The sequence below is a fragment of the Coenobita brevimanus genome, chromosome 29, assembly GCF_032717465.1.
Source record: "Coenobita brevimanus isolate Jiangsu-jjx chromosome 29, ASM3271746v2, whole genome shotgun sequence".
Lineage (NCBI taxonomy): Eukaryota > Metazoa > Arthropoda > Malacostraca > Decapoda > Coenobitidae > Coenobita > Coenobita brevimanus.
Window position 1 is genome coordinate 23,425,221 of NC_136982.1, and position 27,856 is coordinate 23,453,076.

The window sequence follows — 27,856 nt, forward strand, 5'->3', positions numbered from 1 at the left end:
CCATAAGGATGTGGGGCAAGGGAGCGGGCCAACCAAGGAGTTGCGGGGGGCGGTGGCTCACTGGTGGCAGCCCAGTGTCGGCTGCATCCCCTCAGGTGTCCTCTCGTCTAGGGGCCACGGACTCGTAGGGGTGTCGTCCTCTGGAGTGGGCTATGGTCAGGTGTGGTGAAGGGCCCTGCACTGGAGGGGCTGGATACAGGGGTTTGGCCCTCAGGACTGAGACCAAATATCTTTTGTAGGTGCTCCTGCAGGTGCCCAGTGTGAGAAGGGTGTCACTCCTTCTCAGTACTGGAGAGGTCATGCCCCAGGGTACTAGGGACGCTGTGGAGAGCCAGCCTGCTGTGGTCTCGCTCCCGCTGTTTCGCCGTCAGTGTACGGCTGCAACGTTGCTGGTGACAGGAGTCCGACAGGTGCTGGTCTCCCTCTGGTGCCGGCTGGATGGAGACCATCCCCGGGGTCAGCATGGGTCCTTTCCACCGGTCCTCTATCGGGAGGTTCTCCTTCTGGAGGCTGCCTCGGTCTGGAGAGTTGGAGGTGGGACTTACTCTGCCACCGGTGGGGCAGCTCGAGCAGGAGTCTCCCTCAGATTGTGAAGGGGGCAAGGGGCTTTTAGGACGTCCCTCCCTGGTGCGGTTACTGGCCATTGCCGAGGTCCCTTGGGCAACAGGAGGAGGGCAGATACCGGCCATCCCTTTCTCGTTGGTGCAGCAATCAGCCATCACCGGGGCCTGACTTCCTGATGGGACCGCAGACAAAGTGAGGCTACCGGCCATCACCTGTACATGGGCGCAGCTACCAACTGTCGCCAAAGTCCCTTATGAGGGGCGACGTGTAGGCAAGGGATGGCTACTGGCAGTCCCCTGTCTACTTGTGCGGCTGCTGGCCATCACAAGGTGTCATGCCCCTTGAGGCAACTGCAGAAGGAGAGGGGGCATACCTTTCTCTCCCCACATGCGGCAACCGGCTGTCGCAAGTTCTGCAAAGGGGGATGGGCAGCACTATGAGCTGCTGCTGGCTGTCTCTTGCAGGTGCAGCTACCGGCCGTCACAGTTGCACAGCTACCGTTCGTCACAATTGCACAGCTACAGGCCGTTGCTGGTGCAAGGCTACAGTCCTCTGCTGGTGCAAAGCTACAGGCCATTGCTGGTGCACGACTACAGGCCATTGCTTGTGAACGGCTACAGGCCGTTGCTTTAGTTGTGTGGCTACAGGCCATCACTAGGGGCCTGGAGCTAGTTTATTTGCTCCACCCCAATCCTGATGAAAGCTGGATTAGTTGGAGGGTAATGCACCCAGACTGAGGTGTTGGTGCTGGGTGCACTCCATGGAATAGGGGCGCATGGCTGCATGGGACATATGCCATATCGCACAGACGTCACACATGCCCTACCTACCCCTCCGTTGTCGCCTCCTGGGGGTGTTGTGATGCCTTCTGTTGCCACGGCTGCTATTTCACTTATAGTAGCTTTACAAGATTAATAAGACAATATTTATATCAAATAAGCATATAGGTTCTAATATACAGTTGCTGAACAAAAATAAAAACAGGAAATATCTCCTCTCAAGCCCATTGAAGTGAGATGACATGGTGGCCAAGTGGATACAGGAATAATTGGCTCAGTGTGATAATGTAGGTTCTAATCCCAGTCAGTGTAATATTTATATATTTTTGTCTATTATAATTATTTTAAGAAGTCGTTTTTATGCTTATATTACACAAGAGTGTATACAGGTAAGTCATATCCATTGATTTTGTTGTTTGGTATTCACCGCTGCCTGATATTGATAATCATATATTGAGCCAATAAAGATCCAATTCCTTAACATCCAATATCTTCAAGCACGTAGCCTACTGGGGCAATATGGAACCAGATCATGCACACCAGTACTCTCTGATAATATAAATCGTAATTTGGGCCGATACAAATCCATTTCTTGCATTTCATAATCCGTTATAAACATAATGAATCCAGTATTTTCCAGAATCGGGCCATTACTCATATGTCTGGGGAAATGATAAGGCGGTAACGTCATAAAAGAAGGTGCCATATGTTGACATGTTTGGTGAGTGAACACCGCTTTTATCGCCTATATTATGGTCTGAAAACCAACATACTCTTGTACTACATATAAATTCGTACCAAATAAATTAATATCTAACCAATTATGATCGGTCTGGAATAGTTACCCCTCCCATGGAAAACATTTTCTCTGGAGCCTGGCCTGAGAGAACATGTAATGCTAAGTGAAAAAGGCCCGACTCCTCGGTCCTAGAACACCTAACGTGTAGTGGGGTCGACTTTCGAGACCGGGGCTTAATGCAAATAAGAGAGAGGTAGGACACAAAATCTCCAGGCAATAACCTTTACACGTGTATTACTTCAGTCAGACACAGGACAAAACAGCAGATAGTACATCACAATATTTGGTGAATGATAAAACCTTAACTAGATAATCATTATCTCGCAGGATACAGTTTAACAGGCACTGATGCTAATACTCTAGGTTTAGTGTACAGGTTTACTTAGAACACAGGGTCGCCGTGTACATGGGGGAGTTGGGGGTGAGTCTCACACGGGGGGGAGGGGTGATGCACTGAGGGTCTGATTATAGTTATAGTAGTATCGAGTGGGAATTGATGTTAAGGAGTTTGACTTGTTATTTTCTGGTAGCAAGGGGGTTTTGGTAATTTATTATAACACTAGTCCAGGTTTTCACATACGCGTCGAATGCCAAGAGATTTACTAAGGGAGGGTGTAGGGCACTGAGAGTCTCATTATGTTTATAGTAATATGAGGGGGAGGGTATTATTTACACTTTCTCTTTACTATTTTCTGGCAGCAAAGGACATTTGGATATTTTACTAATGTGAATCCCTTGGGTTGGGTGTCTTACTGATTTCATACAAGGGCGTCACTCCGTGAGTCTGATTCACTGGCACTTAGACTCTACACTTGTTATTATTATTCCGCCCCGTGGTATCATTCATTCCCCCTCTATCTTCTCGTGAACACTTGACCTGTTATTCGGGGTGCACTATGTCACTATATCTCTGTTACACTAACTAGGGGCAATATCACACTTAACATGAGTCACTTATATGGTGGGGGCGGCGGGGAGACACGCCAGCAACAATGCTGCCGGGACTGGGGCACCGCCAGGGGAGGGCGTGCCAAGAGGGCACGGGACGACTCGCAGGGGCGTCTTCCCTCGTCTGGGGCTGCAGGTGGCGAAGAGGGGCCCGTATTCCCCGGGCTGGGTACAGGGGTGTGGCCCTCAGTACTGGGGCCAAACAGGTCCAGAAATCTCTGGCTCAGGTCTTGGCCGGAGGTGGAGGTCTTCCTCCATTGGGGCGTAGGGAGGTCTTCCCGGGCGTCTTACAATAACTTTGTAAGTAACTTGTAATGAATTTTGTAGATCAATTATACATATATTAGACTCGTGGACGAGCGATTGTTTTACGTGAGTAGTTTTGTAAGTAGATAATCTTGGTTCCCATTTGTCATGCAATGACAGGAGAGGTAAAGATGAGTGTGGGACTATTTTTATTTGTCTTGGAAATATTAACAAAGTCTCTCACACACGAGTGAAGTATAAGTAGAGTCCCGCGAGCTACCTCCTTGTCTCGTTCTCTCTCTCTCTCTCTCTCTCTCTCTCTTCCACCATCTCGCCCATGTTGCTAGGCTCCATCTCTCTACTACCTGTCGGTTCTGTAGCTAACCTCCTTCTGAGCTCTGCTTCCTAAATTCTGGTGTAGCAGGGGTCGTGTCACGTTTGTTACGCTGTTGTTGAAATGTTCTAGAAGCCTGTGTGTGAGTATGTGTGTATGTGTGTGTATGGTCACGAGGCGCTGTCGTTTGCCTATCAAGCATTCCTTGAGTTAGAGTGTGTAAGCATGTTTAGCATTGCTCGATTCTCGCCGACACAATACCTCTGACTTGCTGCTTCTATCTGTCTGTCTATCTATCTGTCTATCTATCTATCTATTATGATTTGCAATTATAATATGGAGTCCTGACACTGCTCGGTCACGCACTGGAGGTCCTCCGACAGCAATCATCATTGACATATGCTAATCTATTAGTACATAATATTGATTATAATATTGTATAGACATAATATTCATGATAATATTGTACTGATCCAGTAATATTACATTTTAAACAAGTTGTATACATAATTGAACAAATGCAATGGTTGTTGTATGACATTTTGTAAGATGTGTATGTATAATAGACATACGCATATAATTGTGCAGTGGTAATACTGCTAGGTTATTACATTACATATTGAGTTATCCCTTTACCAATGTCTAATATTTCACCTAACGTGTGATGATTCTGGTAATACAGAATTGTAGTAATATTGTATGAATTTATACATAATATTGTGGTAATGCATAATTGTGTTGGCCTTATAACTGTAGTTATATTTTGTTAATGAAACTGTTACATAATTGTGTTGGCCTTATAACTGTAGTTACATTTTGTTAATGCAACTGTTATATGTTTGTGTTGGCCTTATAATTGTAGTTAAAGTTACATAAAAGATACATCTTGTTAATGCAACTGTTACATAATTGTTACATATTGTTTGAAGTTACATATCGTTTGTAGTTACATAATTGTAATAATTGCAGTCCTGACACTGAATCCGGTCATGCTTCGGTCGATGATGTGCCATGCCACTAGCTTGTGGAGACAACAATTTGCTTTTTGTTTCACTTATAGAAGGAGTTTATGTGATGATGTGCCATGCCACTTGCTTGTGGAGAACACTAATTATCTTTTTGTTTCACTTATAGGAGTTCATGTGATGATGTGCCATGCCACTTGCTTGTGGAGAACACTAATATGATTTTTGTTTATCTTATAGAAGGAGTTTATGTGGTATTTTGGCATTTGTAGTAACACTAACGCTTATTTTCATTTGTTTGTTATGTGATCGTACTGTATTTCTTTTTTCTTTTTTCTTTTCTTTTTTTGTACGTATTGTTTTTTTTTAGTTTGTTTTTCTTCGTTTGTCTACGCTTTTTCAGTGCTGTTCGAGGTTGCATAATTGCTGGCTAATTTCCTTGGGACCCTTTTTTAAGGTTTAGTTTATATTGCACAGATAGTACTGAAAATGATATTATATAGCCCCATATTTTGTTATTTTATATAAAAAAAATATATATATATACACTATATACAGTATTAACTATATACACTGACTTGTATCTATCGTGGGCAATATATGTGTTAGCATTGTGTGGAAATCTTTGTCTTCACGATTGTGTTGATGTTCATTCTTGCTAACGTCATTTGTGTTGGCCATTTTTTTTTCTGGTTTTCCTTGTAACTTAATTTATCTGTTTCCACAAGGTAGCTTTAATTTAAAAATGTTTAATACAGTTCTTTTAATCGCTCACTGAGTAACTGTGATGGTATATTTTCTTTATTACTTTGTAGATGTAATAATGTATAGCTGTATGTATGAAACACATATTTTATGTAGGTATAAATGGTAACAATCGTTTGTAGTAAATAATTGCTATAATAAATGAATGAATATATACAGTGTAGAATATTAATTGTTGGTGCAAGTATTTAATGACTGAATTATGAAGATAATTGAAGTAGGTATATGTATTTAAGTTGTAACTATACAGCAGGTTTTATATGTTTGTGCAAAATGTGTTGTCTATCACTGTGTATCGTATGAATGAAGTAACTATGTAACTCACTAATTTTTATCGTAGTGGGAAAGGTGATAGTGGTGTTGCATGTGGTAATAGCGTTGTTCTTCACGGGTTGATTGACTTGTTGTGGGGTGTCAGACACACGTTGATAGGCGTGACGTCGTGTCAGCAAACACGGTAGGCCTATGATAACGTCAACTTCCCACACTGGTAGCTGTGGTGAGTAAATGAGTAGCGATGAATAACTTGAGTGAAGGTGAGTGAGTAAGATGAGTTGTGAATATGGGCTTGGTATTTGCTTTGTCGTCTTGACCTCTTCATTCCTGCATCAGCGGTGGAGGTTGGGTGGAGGTAGCAGAGAGAGGAGGGTGAGGTCTGGTGGTTGTGAGTTGTGAGTCGTGTCTCACTCTTCGTTTGTTTGTTTTGTTTTTCTTTCTCGATGTATTCTCCGTCCATTTCTCTTGTAATTTACTCGTTGTGAGATGCAGACTGCCGCTACTTGTAGGTGCGTGTAGAAGATTATACAGACGACTCGTAGAGTTGTTACTTGTAGCTGATTGTAGGTGGTTGTAGTTCGTTGGTTCGTCGTAGAAATTGCAAGATTGTTTGTATTAATATTTTGTTAAACTACATCAACGTGATGATCGGGCAGACGGAGAGGGGGTCGGAGAGAATACTGTCAGGAGCTGGCTGTGAGTTGTTGGTTGTTAGAGGTATTTTTTTGTTTTCAATCTTGATAATGCAGAATCAACTGTACACTCGTGGGCTCGTAGGCTTGTAGACTCGTAGGCTTGTAGCTTGTATTTTGTAGGAATTCACTGTAGAACTGGAGCTACTCTTGGTTAGAGTCTCGCCTGCCTTTGTAGAAATTCACTGTAGATTCGTAGACGAGGTTCATACGTTCGCTGCTGCCATATCTCACAATAACTTTGTAGGTTCTTGTAGTGATGTTTTGTAGATCAGTTAACATATATTAGACTCGTGGACGAGCGGTTGTTATGCGTGAGTAGTTTTGTAAGTAGATAATCTTGGTTCCCATTTGTCATGCAATGACAGAAGTAAAGATGAGTATGGGACTATTTTTATTTGTCTTGGAAATATTAACAAAGTCTCTCACACACGAGTGAAGTATAAGTAGAGTCCCGCGAGCTACCTCCTTGTCTCGTTCTCTCTCTCTCTCTCTCTCTCTCTCTCTCTCTCTCTCTCTTCCACCCTCTCGCCCATGTCGGTTCTATAGCTAACCTCCTTCTGAGCTCTGCTTCCTAAATTCTGGTGTAGCAGGGGTCGTGTCACGTGTGTTACACTGTTGTTGAAATGTTCTAGAAGCCTGTGTGTGAGTATGTGTGTATGTGTGTGTATGGTCATGAGGCGCTGTCATTTGCCTATCAAGCATTCCTTGAGTTAGTGTGTGTAAGCATGTTCAGCATTGCTCGATTCTCACAGACACAATACCTCTGACTTGCTGCTTCTATCTGTCTATCTATCTATCTATCTATCTATTATGATTTGTAATTATAATATGGAGTCCTGACAGGCGTCCTGGGGAGGGCTTGGAGTACCCTAGGGCAGCGGCCCCCAGAGTCAAGAGGCGATGTCAGAGAGGGACTGTGGCACCGACCTGAATCAGGGTCCGTCAGGTAGGTCTTCTCCAGGGCCAGGCGTAGGGAACAGAGGCCAGGGGAGGCGTTTGGGCCTCTCTGGAATCCTACTGCGTCCCCTGCATCGGGAGTCCGGGCCCTCATCTCACGCTGGGGCAGTGGCACTGCTCTCACCTGTCTCCAGCCGTGGGGCCCGGCTGCTGGCCGTGGCTTCCCAAGGGCACGGCTATGAGGCGCCAAGGCCCAGCTACTGGCCATGGCCTGAGTGAGTGAATCAGTGCGCCTCTGGACACCTTCGGAGCAGCTACCGGCTGTCTGACGAAGGTGGGAGCAGCTCCAGGCTGACTCCTGCAGGAGGAAGGGAGAGCGGCTACAGGACGACTTGGGGGCAACACCTTCGAAGAGGCTACCGGCCGTCTGATGAAGGTGGGAGCGACTACAGGCCGTCTCCTTCTGCCGGAGGGAGGAGTGGCTACAGACCGACTTGGGGGCAACACCTTCGGAGCGGCTACCGGCCGTCTGACGAAGGTGGGAGCGACTACAGGTCGTCTCCTTCTGTCAGAGGGAGGAACAGCTACAGGCCGACTCGGGGGCAACACTTTCGGAGCAGCTACTGGCCATATGATGAAGGTGGGAGCGACTACAGGCCGTCTCCTTCTGCCAGGGGGAGGAGTGGCTACAGGCTGACTCCTGCAGGACGGGGTGTAGGGTGGCTGCAGGCCGTCCCTGGAAGAACACCTTCTGACGAAGGCAGGAGCAGCTACAGCTGTCTTCTGGTTACCCTCAGGTCGGTTGTTCACCGATTCCCTTACGAGGGGTGGGCGGCTACTGGCAGTCCCAAAGTGGAAGATACCTTCGGAGAGGCTACAGGCACACTCCTGTTGAAGGGGGGAGTGGCTACAGGCCAACTCCTGAGGGGTGCTGTTTGGAGCTGGATAGACAGGTCTACCCCGATCTGATCCAGCGATACCTCTCCCCAAAGGTAGTGTCCTATGCCTGCTAGGGCGATGGTGAGGTGGCTGTGTGTCATAGGGGCACACGGCCTGGGCTGACTTGTGCCGTTGTCGCACTGCGTCTTGCGGTTCGGCTGCAGCTCCTCCGTGGGGTCCTGGTGGGGGTGTCAGGAGTTTCTGGGGGGACTATGCTGCAGCTCACGCATTTTAGTAAAGGTACTGTTACCTGTACCGTATTTCTAAACTCAGCTGAGCACTTCCTCTCTGAATTTTCGATGTTTCTCACAGAAAGCGGAGGTTTTACCTCCCCAAAAAAATAAATGAAACTGCCGGGATTGGGGGGAGAGTCATTTGTGAAAAATTTGCTGGGATGTGGCGGGTTAATCATTGATGCCTCCATCTGCTGTGTACCTAAGCTACCTGTGTAATATTCATCCATTTGTGTCAGGAGACAAATTTCCGATAGTGGAAGGGAACATTGTAACCACTTGTAATACAGTAGTATGCAAGAATGTTGTATGTTCTACCAGTCGTCTATAAGTGTTCTAAGTAGGACATACGTGACCTAAATTCCTTACTTAAGGTCTGGTCTAGTTCAGATTCTGCTGACATAGTCGTTTTCAAGGGGGGGAACAAGGAGTGGGCCGGCTTGCTGGTTAGAGACAAGACAGAAGTGGTGGAGGCAAGACCTGTGTTCAGCTTGTGTAAATACATAGCCGTAAAATCACCCAGGACTTTGAATTAGCTTACAAGTGACGAGTGAGGGATCAACATGGGTACGTGGAAGGTGTGTACAAGATATACATAGAAGAAATCTGTGCAGCGTGTGAGGTGGTGCGTGGGATGAAGAGAAGATGAAAGGGGGTGCAAGGAACAGCATGGTGGAATGAAGAGGTGAGACAGGCTGTGGCAAAAAAGAAGAAAGTATATAGTGAGTAGAAGAGAAACAGGGGTGTGGAAAAAGTTGAGAGATAGAGAGAGATGGATAAGTTAGCAAGAAACAGTAAGAAGAGCATGGATGAGGAATTTGGAAGGAATTTGAGGGTAAAGTGGAGGGAATGTAGAAAATATTCTGGTAAGAGGTAAAGAGAATAAGACAGGGTGATGAAGTTAGCTGGGGGGTGAAAGATAAACATCATAGATTACTAGTGGAGAAGGGAGAGAAAGTGAGCAGATGGAGAGAACACTTTAAGGAATTGTTGAACATAGAGAATGAAAGAAATGTGAGTATAAGTGGCTGGGGAATGGTAGGGAGAAGGGGGAATGTCAGAAGAGAGGAAGAAGTCAGTAGGATAGAAGTTGCAGAAGAGATGAAGAGTGTCAAAATGGGGAAAGCTCCAGTAATCGATGGAGTGTGTGGTGAAATGGGGAAGCATGGAGGAGAGACAGTAGTAGAATGGATGTGGAAGATGTGCAGATTGGCCTGGGAGGAAAGTAGAGTCCCGAAGGATTGGAAGTCAGGTATAATTATTCCCCTGTAGAAAGAGAAAGGGGAAAAAGTGTGTGATAATCATAGGAGCACATATCTTCTTTGTGTAACAGGAAAATTATATGGTAGGATACTTATTGACAATGTTACGGAAATAACAGAAGAATTAGTTGGAGAAGAACAGGGAGGTTTTATGAAGGGAAAAGGTTGTGTAGATCAGATATTCATTCTTACATCTTTAGCAGAAAAGTTTCTACAGAAGGGAAAGAAGTTGTATGCCGTCTTCAGGGAATTAGAAAAAGCATATGACATTGGATAGCAAGAAATGAGGAAATGAATAAGAACATACAGAGTAAATGGGAAGTTGTTGAAATCCTTGAAGAGTACAGTATGTATGAGGGCGTCAAGGCTGCTGTGCGTGTGGATAGTGAACTGAGTAAATTTTTTCTATTTGAAGGTTGGATTGAAACGGGGATATGTCATGTCTCAATGGTTGTTCAATCTGTATATAGATGGGGTTATAAAAGAGATACAATGTAGGGCAGTGTATGTTGGAGTGGCCCTAATGAGAGAAGGCAGTGTTTGGAAACTACATGTACTGTTGTTTGCAGATGATAGTGTTGTTAAGTGAAGACGAAGGGGAGCTGCAAGGCTTGGTGGACGAGTTTGGGAGAGTGTGTGAGAAACGGAATCTAAAGGTGAATGTAAGGAAGGGTAAAGTTAGGGTCTCCGAGAGAAATGAAGTCAGTGAATGTACAGTGAGGTTGGATGAGGAGGAAATGGAAAATGTGAGTGCGTTTAAGTACTTGTGTAGTGTGATGAGTATGGTTGGAAGTTTATAGGGTGAAGTGCTTGAAAGGGTACAGGAAGTAAGAAAGGTCGCTGGTTCCTTGAAAGCAGTGGTAAGAAACGGAAATGAGCATGGAAGTGAAAAAGTTACTGCATGACAATATTTTGATACGAACTCTAACGTATGGAAGTGAAGTATGGACCTTGTTGGAGGGACAGAAGTCAAGATTGAGAGCAGTGGAAATGACTCATTTGAGAGGAGCATGGAGAGACTCACAAATGAGGAAGTGAAGGAACGTTGTGGTGTGGATGCAGATGTGATAGGAAGCATTAGGAGAAACATACAGAGGTGGTTTGACCATGTGGCAAGGATGGAGAGCGAGAGACTGACGAGGAGAGTGTATGTGATTGAGGTGGAGGGGGGGAGAGGGAGGGAGAGATCAAGGATCGGATGGAGGGACGGGGTAGAAGGGTATATGAGAGAGGGGGTGTGAGCTGGGAGCAGGGCAGTGAAATGGCATGGGACAGGGTGACGTGGAAGTGATTTGTCTGTGGCCACTCCTTACGGGATTAATGCTTTTGGCAACAGATAGATCGATATACTTTAGTGAGCTATCATAAGAAATGTAAAATGCGTTTTAGTGGGTAAATAGCATTATGTTTAAAGGCCCACCAAAATTACAGCCAAATGAATCAGCATTAGCATACCTAACAGCTCTATACAATTACTCGAATCAGAGAGCGGGCATGAAGACAGAAATAACCCAACACATTTAGTGACTCAAGAACAAGCAGAAAACCAAAACCCACCGGAAAGAAAAGATAAAAAACAACAAATATATGAAATTTACTCAAGTTAAACTGATCAGACATAAACAGTGATGATTTGGAAGATAACATACATACTTATTGTAATTTTTAAAAAAATTAATTAGAGAGTAAACAGATCAGGAAACACACACGAATTCCTTTCAAATGAACATTGCAAGGAAATTCCAGTGAAAATGGACAAGGCTACTGCCAGTCCAGTATCTTCTCCACAAAATTTCTATGCTATTTCGGTACCAGTCTATATATACCATGGGGACAAAAATCTTGCAATATTTTCAGGTATTGAGAAAGACAGATGAGATATCCTGACAGTGATAGATGAATGTCAAGAAAATTCCGCTGGAAAGAACATTACCAAATAAAAAGGAAAAACTAGCTCTTTTTTTTTTTTTTTTTTTTTTTTTTTTTTTAGCTGGAATAAATTTGGAATGTTTCCCAGCGAGCAATTGGCTTATGTCAGACAAGCTTTTGAGAGCTCAAATATATGATGAGTTCAGATAGAATTTCTCAGGAAGTTCTCTGAATGCAGAAATATTCTAGTTGGTATAGCCCCAGAATTTCACAAAGTTGTACACTTACTGAAGCAAACACAGTCCAACTCAGATTTGGGTGAAATAATGGCAGACATTTCCACCATTAAAAGAATTCTGTTATCTACCATAAAACATCAGATTGGGTTGAAGCTGGTAGCAGTTTGTCACCAAAGCATGTCATTGACATAATTGGGTATTTAACAGGATTATGTAAACTGCCTGAAAGATTGTTAAAAATCGCAAACAACAGTACCTTATAATCAAGGAATGTGCTTACTAGGTTTTGTATACAAAGTGGAGTTGAATTACAACAAAGCTGGTGTGACTGATATATCACAAGGCAATAAGACATGAATGAAAATACCAGAGGTTGTTGCGGGTATAAATAATTCAAGTCCAAGTAAAGACCAAAGACAGTCTCGACCAGAGTACAATCAATCCAACAGACAACTGAACTCAAGAAAGTCGCTCACGCACACCAGATAACAGGCAAGCTCGGAAATACAGGCTTAACCCTAGTAGGCAACGTGCTAAAAAACGATGAAGATATGCTGAATCACCTAGTTGGTAAAACCCGAGAGATAGGCTGTGTTACTACTGTGCAAATGTACACCACAAAATATCCGAGTGTTACAAAAAAAAATAAATAAATAAATAAATAAATAAATAATGAGGACAAACAAAGCAATAGGGTGTCAACCCTACTGTAGGTGACACAAAGCTGTCGATCACTGGACCTCAGACTGTAAAATATTAGAGAAACTAATATATGTCTACAAGTCGGGGGAAGGTTGTACCAGCACTAAAGACGACAATACATAAAGCAACGAAATAAAAAGTAAACATAAGAAGTATTTTTGGAAATGAAAGCATTTTGGTTCTGCTCTCTGTGAAGAAAAGATTTCCAGTATTTTTGGATTCTGGCTCACCAGTAAGTCTAATAACACAAGATGAAATAGAAAGAATTTTTAGAAATTGAAGAAAGGTAACATTCCTGGAGGAATCAAACTTAGATTATACTGTAAAGACACTGTATACGGTAAAGAAATACAAGTTATAGGTATGATTGAGTTAGACATCAAATTTACAAACTTCCAAAACAATCACTACTATATACTGTACTACTTAGTTGAAAATTTATCCATTTAAGCAAGTACCGGCATGCTCCTTGGCCTAAGTACAATGGGAGAAAATATCATACTAATGCCATATTTCAATGGGATCGAATTCGATAAAGAATTAATAGAGCAATTTTCTTCTACAGATATTACACCCAACAATTACAGAAAATCCATAATAAGAAGAGCATTTAGACATATGAGAAAACATGAAGAGTCTGTCTTACCATCTACCATAGAAAACGGGTACTCAGTCCCAGTGTCTCACAACTCTCAACTAGAGTACCTATATAGGTACTCTACTCTCAACCAAAGTCACGGGGACTTTTGATGAATGGTCGTGGAGAGTGCAGTCGTGTATTCGTTGTTCTCTCCTCTAGCGCTCTAGGGCTGCCTCACGAGCAATAGCTTTGTACATACCCAAAATAAAGTTAGGTTAGCTAGACCTCATTTTCCTCCCTGGCCTTAGTAGATATAGTAGGTGTCTATATTCAATTACTGAGATCGCCTTTGCTTACTCACCTCTGGAGTGTACCCCCCACTGATCACTCTGGGGTGTGAGTCACACACAGGCGCGTCCTCCCGAGAGTGGTTTGAGAGGGTAATCTCAGACTAGGTTGTCTTCCCCGGGTAATTTGTCCCTTGGTCGTTTTTCTCTTTCTTCCCACTGGACGCCACTGCTGCCTCCTCCCCCTTCAGGGGGGAAGGTAGTCCTGACCGACCCCCGACTGTCTCACGGACGGACTGCCCCCAGACTGAACGGCCCCAGACACGTACCCACCTTGACATTAACGTAAACAATGCAGAGTTTTGTACTGATTCATGTGGTTGGTTCCACTCCGCTGTCCAGCCTCAATCCCTTCATCATCAAGGAGGTGATTGATGGGTGTGCAGGTGAGGTGGAACAAGTGAAAAACCTTGCGAGTGGAGACCTTCTCGTAAAAACCATGAATTCAGCCCAGGTCAAGGATTTGCTTAAACTGAGGAAGTTCCACAGTTACGATGTCCAGACGACGATCCCCCACTCCATGAATTCCTGGACGGGTGTTATCACCTGCAGGGATATGGTGCTTATGGAAAAGGAAGAAATCATACAGGAACTTTCTCAGCAAGATGTCATAGAGGCGAGGTTCATTACCAGATTCTTGGAAGGCATAAGGACGAAGACCGCAACAGTTATCTTGACTTTTGGCAACATATCTCTCCCTACTAATGTGAAAGTAGGATACGAAATTATCAATGTAAGGCCGTACATCCCCAATCCCCTATGTTGTGCAAAGTGTCAGCTTTATGGACATCATGAAAAGGCTTGTCGGGCTTCCAACTTCGTGTGTGGCAGGTGCGCGACTGTAGGACATTCTGCTGAACGCTGTACATCCGAGACTGAATGTTGCTTCCACTGTAAGGATGCTCACTCCACTTCCTCTAGGGCTTGTCCCAAGTGGAAGGAGGAGAAAGAGGTCTGCACTGTGAAAGCGACTGAGGGCATATCCTTTTACGATGCTAGGAAGAAGGTGAAGGAGTTGCATGGAACTCCCAAGCCTAATGTCTCCTATGCATCGGCAGTTGTGTCCCGTCCCGTGATGTGCACCGTGGAGACACAGACTGACCTAACATTCACTCCTCATGTCCCACGCCCTAACTCTCAGTCTAAGCCTCCTGTACGCTCCAACTCTCTGACTGACATCCCTGTTGCTATGTCATACTCCCAGGCTGCCAATGCTCCTTCGCAGTCAGTGCAGCCAAAACAGAAGCCTGACAAGTCAGATAAAATTAACTTGACCACCCTCACCAAGCCGGCATGTCCTCATGTCCTTCCCACTCCTGGTCCAGTGAGGGAGAAAAAGAATAGCTCTTCCTCGGTGGAGTCTGGGAGCCTTGTTATTGATGAAAATAAGGAGGTCTCCATGAACAAGAACCGGGAAAGGTCCCCCGGTAGCCACTCGCCTGGTCGTGGGGGCATAAAAAAACTAAGCACACTGGCCACCCTCGAAAATCTTAAACTGCCGCATTCACTCTATTGCAGTGGAATTGTAGAGGTGTCAGGAATAAATTACCAAATATAGCAATCTTGCTGTCAATACACAGGCCAGACGTTATTTGTTTACAGGAGACGCGCCTGGATGATCACCCTGATCCTCCACAGTTCCAACACTACCACTCGTATAGAAGATATGAAGGTCACGGACTTGCCATTTACACACACAAATCACACCCACAAACGGAAGTGATTCTAAATTCTACTCGGGAAGCTGTCGCGTGCAGAGTAAAATTTAATAACACGTATCTGTCTATTTCCTTTCTCTACTGTCTCCACATGGCCCAATTGATAGTGATGCTTTAAATTCACTATTTGAACATCTGCCTGGAAATAAGTTAGTGTTGGGCGATTTTAACGCCCATCACTATCAATGGGGTACCTTGAGGATCGATGGTCGTGGGGAGCAAGTAGCCGACCTAATACTACAGTCCAACCTCCGTCTTCTGAACGATGGTAGAGCGACTCGTGTAGATGATCGTACTGGTAACTTTTCGGCCATTGACTTCTCTTTGGCCTCCCCTGGTATACATCAAGTTTTCTCCTGGGACCCATATGACGATTCCTTGGGAAGTGATCATTTACCCATCTGTCTTTCTTATACACGCGACATCGTTTCAGACCCTCCACCTCCAAAATTTAACTATAAGAAAGCAGATTGGGGATCTTTCTCAAGGATCGCCAATTTAGATATATCTGGGGAAACCATAGATGTTAAGGTCGAAAATTTAACCAAATCCATTTTACACGCAGCTGAGGCTGCTATTTCCAAGACTTCTACAGTTCATGCGAGGCATAGAGCACATTGGTGGACGCCGGATTGCCGACAAGCATTAAGAAAACGCAATAGGAGATACAGGATTTTTGATAGTCAGCCCACTGAGAAAAATATTATTGCATACAAACAGGCACAGGCTGAGGCAAGGAGAATAATAAGATGGGCCAAACGTGACTCCTGGCGGTCCTTCGTGTCCACGGAGACTCGTACAACACCATTAAGTAAAGTCTGGTCCACAATAAGAATATTAAATAATAAAGGCCCAAAAATCCCTGTGACCACCTTGCAGGTAAATAATAACATCTATGACGAGCCCATGGACGTTGCTATAATCCTTGCCAAGAGTTTTTCTCATGTAAGTAGCTCAGCCAATTATGATCTGCGTTTCCAACATCATAAACGCACGGCTGAGCTACAGATCATTGACTTTGCCACAGAAGACATAGACTCCCCGTACAACAAAGAGTTTACGCTAGATGAATTGCTTCTTGCCCTTAAATCCTGTAAAGACACCAGCCCTGGACCAGACACCATCACGTACGGTATGATCCAGCATCTTAATCAGGACAACCTGATTAAGATGTTAGCATTGTACAATGTGATTTGGGCATCTCGAACGTTCCCAAACTCATGGCGCTTTGCGTACATCATACCAATACCCAAAGAGGCTGGTCGTCTTATGAATCCCACTTCATTTCATCCTATTGTGTTGACTTCTTGTCTATGTAAGGTCATGGAACGTATGGTTAATAATAGGCTTCTTTTTGTTTTAGAGTCGAAGAATTTGTTAAATGATCAACTATGTGGCTTCCGTAAATACAGCAGTTCACTAGATCATTTAATGAATTTGGAGCATTGTATTGCAGAGGCATTTGGCAATAAAGAATTCATGATAGGGGTGTTCTTGGACATCCATAAAGCCTATGACATGACATGGCGACATGGTTTACTAATGAAGCTCTATGCTTATGGTTTAAGAGGAAATTTACCAATTTTTATTGCAAATTCCTTAAGGGACAGGACTTTCTCTGTCAAATTGCCCTGTAACGTATCATCGGATATATTTATCCAGGAAAACGGGGTGCCACAGGGAAGTGTGCTTAGTCCTACATTATTTAGTATTATGATCAATGATATTCTGTCATCAGCTCCCATTCCGAGGAATCTTAAATACTCGCTCTATGCTGACGATTGTGCAATATGGCACACTTCCCATAATGTACAATTTTCGGCTGGGTGGATTCAAGCAGCCCTTGACTCTGTCCACCAATGGGCCTTGCAGTGGGGATTTAAGTTTTCCGTCCCTAAGTGTGCCGCTGTAGTCTTCACTAATCGTAACGTACCTAATTTGTGCTTAACTTTGGATAATCAGGCGGTACCTTTTCAAAATTCTGTAAAGTTTTTGGGAATTCATTTTGATCGTCGGTTGAACTTTAAAATTCATGTTAATAATTTGCTTGCTCGTTGTGATAAATCTGTAAATGTCCTCAAGTACCTAGCGGGTACTACCTGGGGTGCCGACAGAAAATCTTTATTAATGGTGTATAAGTCCCTTATTCATTCAAAGCTAGACTATGGTGCACAGGTGTATGGCTCAGCATCCGATGCCACGCTGAAAGGATTGGATGTGTTGCAGAATAAATGTTTGCGAATGTGTCTTGGAGCCGTCCGGTGTACCCATGTAGCTCGTATGGAAGTGGAGGCGAATGTGCCTCCCCTCCGTATTCGTCGTGACCACCTGGCTTGGTCCTATGGCCTTAGAACATCGAGAAAAAGTAATATCGGCAATGTGGCCTGTACCCCCCTTCGTTAGTACCACCACCTTCTGCGGGGGGTGCATCGGCCACTTGCCGTTCGCCTCCACTTTCTGACTCGGGAGCTTGGTGTGGATCTCAGTGACTGACAAGTTGGTACTAAAAAATATAGCGCCTTGGGAGCCACCCGGCTTTACAGTGGATGTATCTTGGCTCCCAGCACCAAAGGCCAAGGCGCCAGAGGCAGAGGTCCACCACTTGTTTCGTAACATCATTGTGCGTCACTTGGGGTCCCACCAATTGTACAGCGACGGTTCCAAGTCGAGTGAATGTGTGGGTGCAAGTGTATGGTCGACTGAATGTGCACTAAGGTATCGGTTGCCGACTCATACATCTGTGTTTACCTCCGAACTTTTTGCTATTGACAAAGCCATAGACTATGCTCTCAGTTCTAGGCATGATTCATTTGTCATATTTTCAGATTCAAAAGCAGCCCTTCAGGCAATTGCATCTTGTACTACGGACTCTAACGAGATCCAGGGCTGCATCGTTAATAAGTTGCATTCATGCAACAAGTCAATCACACTGATCTGGGTGCCTGGTCATTGTCGCATCTATGGCAATGAGCAAGCTGACATACTTGCAAAGTCGGCTGTAGAACTCGAGGAGACTTGGGACATTCCTCGTGATCTACGGTCGAGTCTCTCTCTCGGAAAGAAATCAATAAATCTTCTGTGGCACGGTCAGTGGACCAGACTAAATATTCGAACGTTTAAGCCGTACCTGGGAGACTGGGACTCTGCCAACCATCCCAGTCGACTGAAAGAAAAAGTGTTGGCTCGTTTGCGGCTCAATGCCACCTTCCTAACACACATGAAACCTTATATGGAAAAACGATTCCCACCGCACTGTGACATCTGTGATGCGGTGTTATCTATCAGTCATATCATCCTGCGCTGTGGGCGATTTATTCGTGAACGCGCTTCACTTATAAATTACTGCGGCGCAGTAGACGTCCCCTTCACCCTTTCTACCATGTTGGGTGATGGGGATATTGTTATGACTGATAAATTGATGGCTTTCTTGAGAGAGACCGGACTAATCAGAGTGATGTGACTTATTTACTATATGGTTATGGTTTTTATGGACTGTAAATGTGTATATATTGTACTGTTAATTAGGGTTGACAGTTGACATATTTGAAGTAGTTCCTCCTCCTACTGATCTATTTCTAATATTGATGTCCCTTACATTAAACCCCGTTCCTCGACTGACAGTCACCAGCTGATGAGTGTAAGTGTTCAATATAGAAAGGAATTGGGCAGTTGCAGTCGATGGTGGTCTGTTGGGCGAGGTCCTTCACTTTTTGTACAAATTATGTAAATACATTATACCATCTTGCTTAAGTTATTCTAATTAGGGCCGACAGCTGACGTATATGGAAATGTTCCTGACTCGTGTGGTTCCCTTTCATATCTTGATATCCCCTACATTAGGTTGTGCCTCGACTGATAGTCACCAGGTGATGAGTGCAAGTATGTAATGTAGAAAGGCATTACATATCCGCAGTCGATGGTGTTCTGTTAGTCGAGGTATTTTTACCATTAGTGTAGGTCTAGCTATTTGTCTCGAGATTTGTCTGTTAGGTGATTAGTTTTTGGGTCTTCAGATTAGGTTTTTCTTTATAATATAAGGTATAAAAAATATAAAACCAAGAAAAAATTTAAAAAGTAAAAATACAAAAAATAAAATAAAATAAAATTTATTGTACGTGTGCATGAAAGTGTGTCTGTATATATGCATGAAAGGGTGTGTGAATGTATGTGTATATGTATATATATATATGTATATATATATATGTTTGTATTTATACGTTTATATATATATATATATATATATATATATATATATATATATATATATATATATATATATATATATATATACAGCCTTAATGACCAGGGGCTTTGGCCCCAATGGTCGATAGGCCTGCAAAAAAAAAAAAAAAAAAAACAGTCACGTCGCACACCCACTCACCCACAACTGAACCGCGCCTCACTCATCCAGCTAGCATTAACTTCAACATAAATTTACCACCAAAATAATTCATGAAAGTCATAATAACGTTTATTTTGAAAAATTGTAATGTTGTTGTATTAGAAGAAACTGGTCAAGTGAAAGGACTCAATGGCAGAGGGGAAAGCAGTGTGTTCCTAATTGTGCAGATCAGTAATGGAAATTGCATATGTGATTTAGAGACTTGTCCAGCTTCATTTCATGAAATGCCAACAGCTGGAGCATCAAGCTAAATCAATTCATCAGATAAAATATGCTTAAAAGAGCATTTGATTCATTCAGCAGATATTAACGAAGAGAATGATCTACTGGATTTACTTCAGAAACATCGACGGACAGTCGCATTAGCTGATGAAATATTGGCTGTACTAATTTCATACAACACCAGATTATATAATGTACAGGACAGGCAACCGATTTAAGTGCCAGCAGATAAAGTTGCACATTCACAGCGTGCACTAGCTGAACAATACGTGGATGGAATATTAAGTTTGGGTGACATTAAACCTTCACTGTTCCCATGGAATGTACCACTTGTCTTTGTACAGTCGCCCCAAGAAGAGTTGGGAGAGTTTCAGATTGCTTCGGTCACTCTGCATTGATATACGTTCAATGAAAACTTAGTGAATATATGGTAAAATTTCTGTGCATCCATTACGTCATCATCATCATCATCATCAACCGTTTGAGTATCCACTGTAGGACCGGCCTATCCCGACCGAAGTCGGGACGATACAGCCAATGTATCTTTACCAAGTGGCTTAGGCTGTCTGGTAGAGATTGTATGTAAGGTGAGAAGTGCTTGTAAGTGTTATTATAGTGTTGGAGTGGCTTTGGATGTGTGTGTAGTCTGTGAACCAAGTGTAATCGGCCCGCGCGAGCCGACTGGGTGCAAGCATACTTTATAGTAAGCGACACTGGTTCAACCACAGCACCCCCTGTGTCTGCCAATGCAGTACATGGCCGGGTGAACACTCCCAAAGATTATTACCCTGGCGGGGCGCGAACCCTGGCTCACCCGTATACGAAACGGACACTGTACCACAGAGGCTCCCATTACGTCATATATATATATATATATATATAATTTCATGCTAAGAATCATGTAAAACGAGTAACATGAGTTAGTGATACATTAGAAGTTAACACTCAGATACTTCTCACGGTTTGAATGAATGTGTAATGTATTACTCCATGCGCAGCGCGCAGTATAACCTCATGTATTTGCTTCCCAGGATTTTTAATACAGATGGTCTAGTTTCGAAGGCCAGTTAAGTTAAAACTCATGTGACTGCAATGCACTACCTTATATTCAAATGCTATGATGATGATACAGCAACAGTAAGGATGCCGCAACAATGAAGCTTTTCTTAGTACTGTAATGATACCCTACCTGCGGTTGCAGCAAGACCATTCTAATTCTGCCTTTTATTCCTTGTCTTCCCCTCGCTTATATAAATTTGCGATTTTATTCCTAATTCATGGAAAATTATTTTTTTATAAGTAGATATGAGAGATTTTATTATTTTCTCATACACTGGACAATGAAGAGGACCAAACCATTAGTATATACTCTTACGAAGCAAAAGCACTTACTTTTTGCTCTATATATTAATCTCTAGTATCATTCTTTTTAAATAAACTAATGTGTCCTGCTTAACTGAAAATGCTGATCTGATAGTTCTGAACTCAGTGATTTGTTTATGAACATCTACAATTTCTTTCTCTTGCCAATTGTTTGGACACTGAGGATAGGCCTACTATACCCTTTCTCAGGAAACATGAGGGAGAGAATTTTACAAAGCCTTTGCCAAAATCGGAACACGAGTGACCGTGTGAAGGATTAAGAGGTCCCCTCGGGATTCTGGACCTTCCTCCTTTCTTCTTCCGTTTTCTTTCCTCTACACACACACACACACACACACACACACACACACACACACACACACACACACACACACACACACACACACACACACACACACACACACACACACACACACACACACACACACACACACACACACACACACACACACACACACACACACACGACGCTTATATATTAAAACAATGTGTAGCCTCTATTTATCTGTCAGTGTCCAGATATCGGTCCATATGAGGAGGGATGGAGGATGGGAGTGGCCCGGGTCGGAATGTGGGGAGGGCTGGGGTAAGGAACCAATGAAATAGCCATCAAAGATGAAGAAAACTTATTTTATTTTATTTTATTGTTTTATTACTATTCTTTATGAAAAAACAAACTGATTTACAATAGTATTACTGATCGAAGGATCAACAGTAGCATTTCCTTTATAAATATTCATTATATTCTAAAATTTACATTGAAAATACAATCACTCTCTCTCTCTCTCTCTCTCTCTCTCTCTCTCTCTCTCTCTCTCTCTCTCTCTCTCTCTCTCTCTCTCTCTCTCTCTCGATATTCATGTCTCCCTCATCTAAACCTTCTTCTTCACTGGTGGAATCCCCCTCCCTCCATCCCGTTAATCCGATCCCTCCTCTTCCCTAGGCTACTCAGCTATCACTATGAAAACACACACACACACACACACACACACACACACACACACACACACACACACACACACACATGACGCTTAAGTAATAAAACAATGTGAAGCCTCTATTTATCTATCAGTTCCCAGCAGGGGCGTACCAAGGAATTTTCTAAGGGGGTGGGGGGCCATTTGCCAGTTTCCTGAAGTTTACATATAAGTTTTATAGTTCTAAGTTGTATATATATATATATATATATATATATATATATATATATATATATATAAGTTGGATTTGGAGGATGGTATACGTTTACTGATATCTGGCCGACAGGACGGAATGCATTATCAGGGAGTAGGATTGTTGCTGGGTTGTAAGGCAAATAAGGCTTTATGTGAGTGGGATCCTATAGATGAGCGATTGTTATACGCACGGTTTAAATCAAATCATGGCAACATCAGTCTGTTTGTGTGTTATGCACCTACTAATGATGCACTTGATGAAAGGAAAGACACATTTTATGAAAAGTTGCAAGAAGGAGTAGGAAGGGTACCTAGACATGATGTTTTGATCTGCGTTGGAGACTTTAATGCAGTAATGGGCTGTTCAAATGAGGGATTTGAGGCATGTATGGGTAAGATGGGAGTTGGTAGTAGGATGAGTGAAAACGGAGTGAGGTTTGGAAGCTTCTGTCTAGCAAATGACTTAGTCATCGGGGGCACACTCTTTCAGCATTGCAATATACACAAAACTACTTGGGTGTCGCCGTGTGGAAAATATAAAAATCAGATTGATCACATTGCTATCAGTAGGAGGCATAGAAGTTCTCTGCTAGATGTTCATGTTAAACGGGGAGCGGATATTGGTAGTGACCATCAACTCAGCATTGCAAAAATAAGGTTTAAACTTAAAAATCAGAAGAAGGAAAAATCTGGTGTTGGTAGATACGATATTGTTAAGCTTAGAAGGGAAGGAGAAGAAAAGGAGGAATTCAGATTAGAATGCAGAAATAGGTTTTTGGTGTTGGAAACGTTGGAAGAGGGGGAGAGAAGTGTAGATGAGATGTGGGAGGATGTGAACAAAGTTTTGCATGAGACTGCTGAATGTACGATTGGAAGGAGACATAGATTCAGGAGAAAGAAATGGATATCAGAGGAAACGTGGGATATGATAAAAAAGAGAGGTGAGGCTAAATTGAGGAGTGAGATGCAATGCGTTGATGAACGAGAGATTGAATTAGCAAGAGCTGCGTACTGGAGTTTGAATTCAGAAGTAAGAAGGTTAGCTAGGAGAGATAAAAGAAGATGTGTGGATGAAAAGGTTGCAGAGACTGAAATCTTAATAAACAAAAATGATGGACAGAGTCAAAGAATAGCATATGAATCGATTAGAGAACTGAGTGGTAATGCAGGTAAACGCAAGGAAATACCAGTTAGAGACAGGGAAGGAAATTTATTGACCAAAGATGGAGATATTTAAAATAGATGGAAAGAGCATTTTGAGACAGTTCTTAATAGACCAATACCACCAGAAGAGGATATACCGTCTGCTCAGGAAGATTTAAATATAGAAACAGGAGAGTTGAGGCTTGCAGAAGTGGAGAAAGCAGTAAAACAGTTAAAGAATAATAAGGCACCAGGGGAGGATGGTTTATTTCCGGAAATGTTTAAAGTGGAGGGGGATAGATTAATAATGATCTTGACCAAGCTATTCAATAAGATATGGGTGACGGGGTTACTACCATCAGTTTGGAAGAATGGTGTAATTGTTAAAGTTCGGAAGAAGGGAGACCTGAGTGAATGTGGTAATTGGAGGGGAATCTCTTTGTCACCGATAGCTTTGAAAGTTTTCAGTAAAGTGTTGTTAAATAGGTTGGAGCCGGTGGTTGAGGGTATTCTGAGGGATGAACAGGCTGGTTTTAGAAAGGGACGTGGTTGCAATGATCAGATCTTTATAGTTAGGCATTTGATGCAGCAAGTTAATGAAATGAGAGTACCGTTAAGTCTTTGTTTTGTTGATTTTGAAAAGGCTTTTGATAGTGTTTCGAGAGAGACTATGGGGAAGATCATGAGACATTATGGAATACCAGAGGAGTTTGTGAGGGTCATTATGAACATGCATGAGGACACATTTTGTAAAGTGATGGTTGATGGTTGTCTGAGTGATTCGTTTGAAGTCAAGTCCGGAGTAATTCAAGGTGGTGTTCTATCGCCTTTACTGTTTATATTGGTCATTGATTACATTATGAAACGCGTTGGAACAGAATCCGGTGCAGGTATACTTTGGGGAGAGAACAGGAAACTTTTGGATTTAGATTATGCAGATGATATAGTTTTGATTTGTGATGGGCCAGAAGAGATGCAGAGAGTGTTGGACTGTTTGGTGAGTGAAGGTCGCAAGGTGGGTTTGGTTATTAATTGTGGAAAAACTGAAATAATCAATATGAATATGGAAAATGCACAGGAATGTGTAATTGGAGGTATGGTTGTAAAGCAAGTTGATAGGTTTAAATATTTAGGTACTTACTTAGCCAAGGATGGTTCTTTGAACTTTGAATTCGAGGAAAGGTTAAAGAAGGCTAATCAGGCAATGGGAATGCTTAAAAATATTTGGAATAATAACAATTTCTCTGTGCATACAAAAATCAAACTTTATAAGGTAATGGTTAGGAGTATCTTAATTTATGGACACGAGTCTTGGTACAGCACAGTGACTATGGAAAATAAATTCTTGGTGTTTGAAAATAAAGCACTTAGAAGAATATTAGGAGTTAAGTGGTGGGAAAGGATACCAAATAGTAGAATTAGAGAAATAACGGGAGTGCAGCCGATCGATGAATATGTTAGATTCTCACGATGGAAGTGGCTAGGACATGTGTATAGGAGACAGGGAATAGTACGAGGTACACCAGGGTGGGTGGCACTTGGTAGGAGAGGTAGAGGAAGGCCTAAAGAGACGTGGGTGAGGACAATGAGACGAGAAGCTGGAGATGAGTGTTGGGGAGATCTTGAGGAGTTAGCACAAGATAGGATGTGGTGGTGTGAGTTCATCGAGGCCCTATGCATCCCCGAGGGTGCCACAGGAAATGATTGATTGATTGATATATATATATATTCTGATAGAATGATAGATGTTTTGGTAGGTCGTCAGTTATTTAAACAAACGTGTTTGTTTATATTTATCATTTTAACAAAGTAACAAAGAACAAGCCATTCAGTCTCAACCCTATTCTGTCCAGATTTCTAATCACGGCACAAACACGGAGAGAAACAAGGGACAGGTGAAGTGGGAAGTCCTTAGGGAGAGGGAAGGAAATAGAGGTCACAATGGGAAAGGGATTGCCGATCCCAGCTCAGGTGTGTGTGTGTGTGTGTGTGTGTGTGTGTGTGTGCAAATGTTGTGCATGTGGGCAATTCAATGTGCGACACAACAACACAACACAACACAAAGTGCGTCACCACAACACAACATGCGACACCACAACTGAACACAACACAACGTGCGACACCACGACATAACACAACACAACGTGCGACATCACAGTACAACACAACACAACGTGCGACACCACACCACAACATAACACAACACAACAGAACGTGCGACACAACAACACAACACAACACAACGTGTGACACCACGACACAACACAACACAATATGCGACATCACAATACAACACAACACAACGTGCGACACCACACCACAACACAACACAACACAACACAACACAGCACAACACAACACAACGTGCGACATCACAATACAACACAACACAACGTGCGACACCACACCACAACCAGGCTTGGGTTCGAGTACATTTTTCTGTACTCGAGTTCAAGTACGATTACATTACGGTATCACGAATCCAAGTACAAGTGCAAGTACTCCGTTTTATAGCTGAACACGAGTCCAAGTACGAGTACATTTGTACTGTACTCGAATCCAAGTACGAGTACATTTGTACTGTACTCGAATCCAAGTACGAGTACATTTTACTGATTTAACCTCAATTGCTTTCAGCAGTTTATTGTGTGTATGTAGGTATATAATGTCCAGGCAGCTGTTTTTCACTCCTTGCAATTAGTACCAAGGTGCTAACATATTAAAAGCAGCTGATCAGGAGTTAGTGGGCGTGGCTGTAATACCACTTGACCTCATTGACTCACCAACCCAGGCCACCTGGCCTCTCCAAGGACACACCATTGTTACCCTCACCACTTTTATATATCATGGTTGTACTCGAAAGTACTCGTAAAATTGTTGAGTACTTTGAGTCCGAGTACAAATACAAGTACAAGTACTACGGAAATTTTAAACCCGAGTACAAGTACAAGTACATTATATTGTGTACTTGAGTACGAGTACGAGTCCATGTACTCGGACCCAAGCCTGACCACAACTCAAAAAAAAAAAAAAAAAAGTTGCATCCAAAAACAGGAACCACAGTTCATATTGACCTGTGAGCAGAGCGGGTCACTTACACCCATTCTTTCATTGCGCGCGCGCGCGTGTGCGTGTGTGTGTGTGTGTGTGTGTGTGTGTGTGTGTGTGTGTGTGTGTGTGTGTGTGTGTGTGTGTGCCTCTTGCCCTCAGGCCTTGTCCCTGGCCGTCCTGTATTCCCACAGGTGAAATCAGATGCCTTCGGCCTTTGACAGTGACTTTGGAGTAAAATAGACGGGTGCTACTTTGGCTTGTTATCTACGTGTCATGAATCTACTTCGGTATGCGATCTACACTTTATATTGCGATCTACGTGTCATGAATCTACTTTGGTATGCGATCTAGATGGTTAGAGAGTCTGAAACATAAGTGGAATGTCTGTTCGAGTGTCGAAGCTCCGGTCCCGACTTAACAAGGTACATGTGGCAACAGCACACTTCATTCCGCCATTGACATCAGTCTCGACAGCTTTGGCATGTTATCTACAAGCTAGTTTGTTACCTAGATTTCAAAGATAGGCCAGTCCTTTACCTTTCTTAATTCCTCCTAACCTCCGTAAATCCTCATTTATATTTCAGTCATTGACACAGCCCTTAAGATGCTCGCAAAAGAATTCTACACCGAAATCAGCGACGAAACTAAGGCACTGGCATTTTTAAGAAGACATAGACTTTTTGATGAAGAACAAAGTGTTTCACCATGTCATCGATGTGGCGGAGAGATGAAGGACGCTCGGAAAAGAGGACGAAATGGCGAATTTATGCCCATTCTTCGTTGCAGAAACCGTGGATGTCAAACTTTTCGTTCCGTTAGCAGAGGCAATGTATTCTTCCACTTCACAGATATAAATAACAAACCAAATTGCAAGCTCTCTCTTTGCCAAATTTTAGAACTGATCTTTTATTTTATACAAGACCTCTCTTATGATCTGGTTCAAAGTTTAACTGGTAGAGGTACCGAAGCAATTTGCGATTGGTTCAGCATGTGCAGAGAAGTTTGTACAGCGATCGGTTCAGACCAGAATCGTGGTCAAATGGTAGGTACGGTGTAGATACTTTTTCCTTGTAGATAACAAGCCAAAGTAGCACCAATAGACGATATTCTACCCTCGCCTTTCCTGAGACAGACTATAGGCTACGACACAAGATTGTCATTCTCCAAGGAGTTCCGACTCTCAGCAAATTTTCGAGATTTTCCTTATTTTTCAATAATTTATAATCCTCTGGCTTATCTAAAAACTACAAGAGAATTTTCTTAATGAAAAACTGGCCAGATGCAGTGTAATAATCGCATGTCTTTCGGTAAAAGCTGTTTCCTTCC

At 42.9% G+C, this 27,856-nt stretch overlaps 1 pseudogene; it reads left to right on the top strand.

Annotated features, from left to right (window-relative positions):
• The first annotated feature begins 842 nt into the window (after positions 1-842).
• Positions 843-27,587, top strand: LOC145394987 (uncharacterized; annotated as a pseudogene).
• Positions 27,588-27,856: the final 269 nt, after the last annotated feature.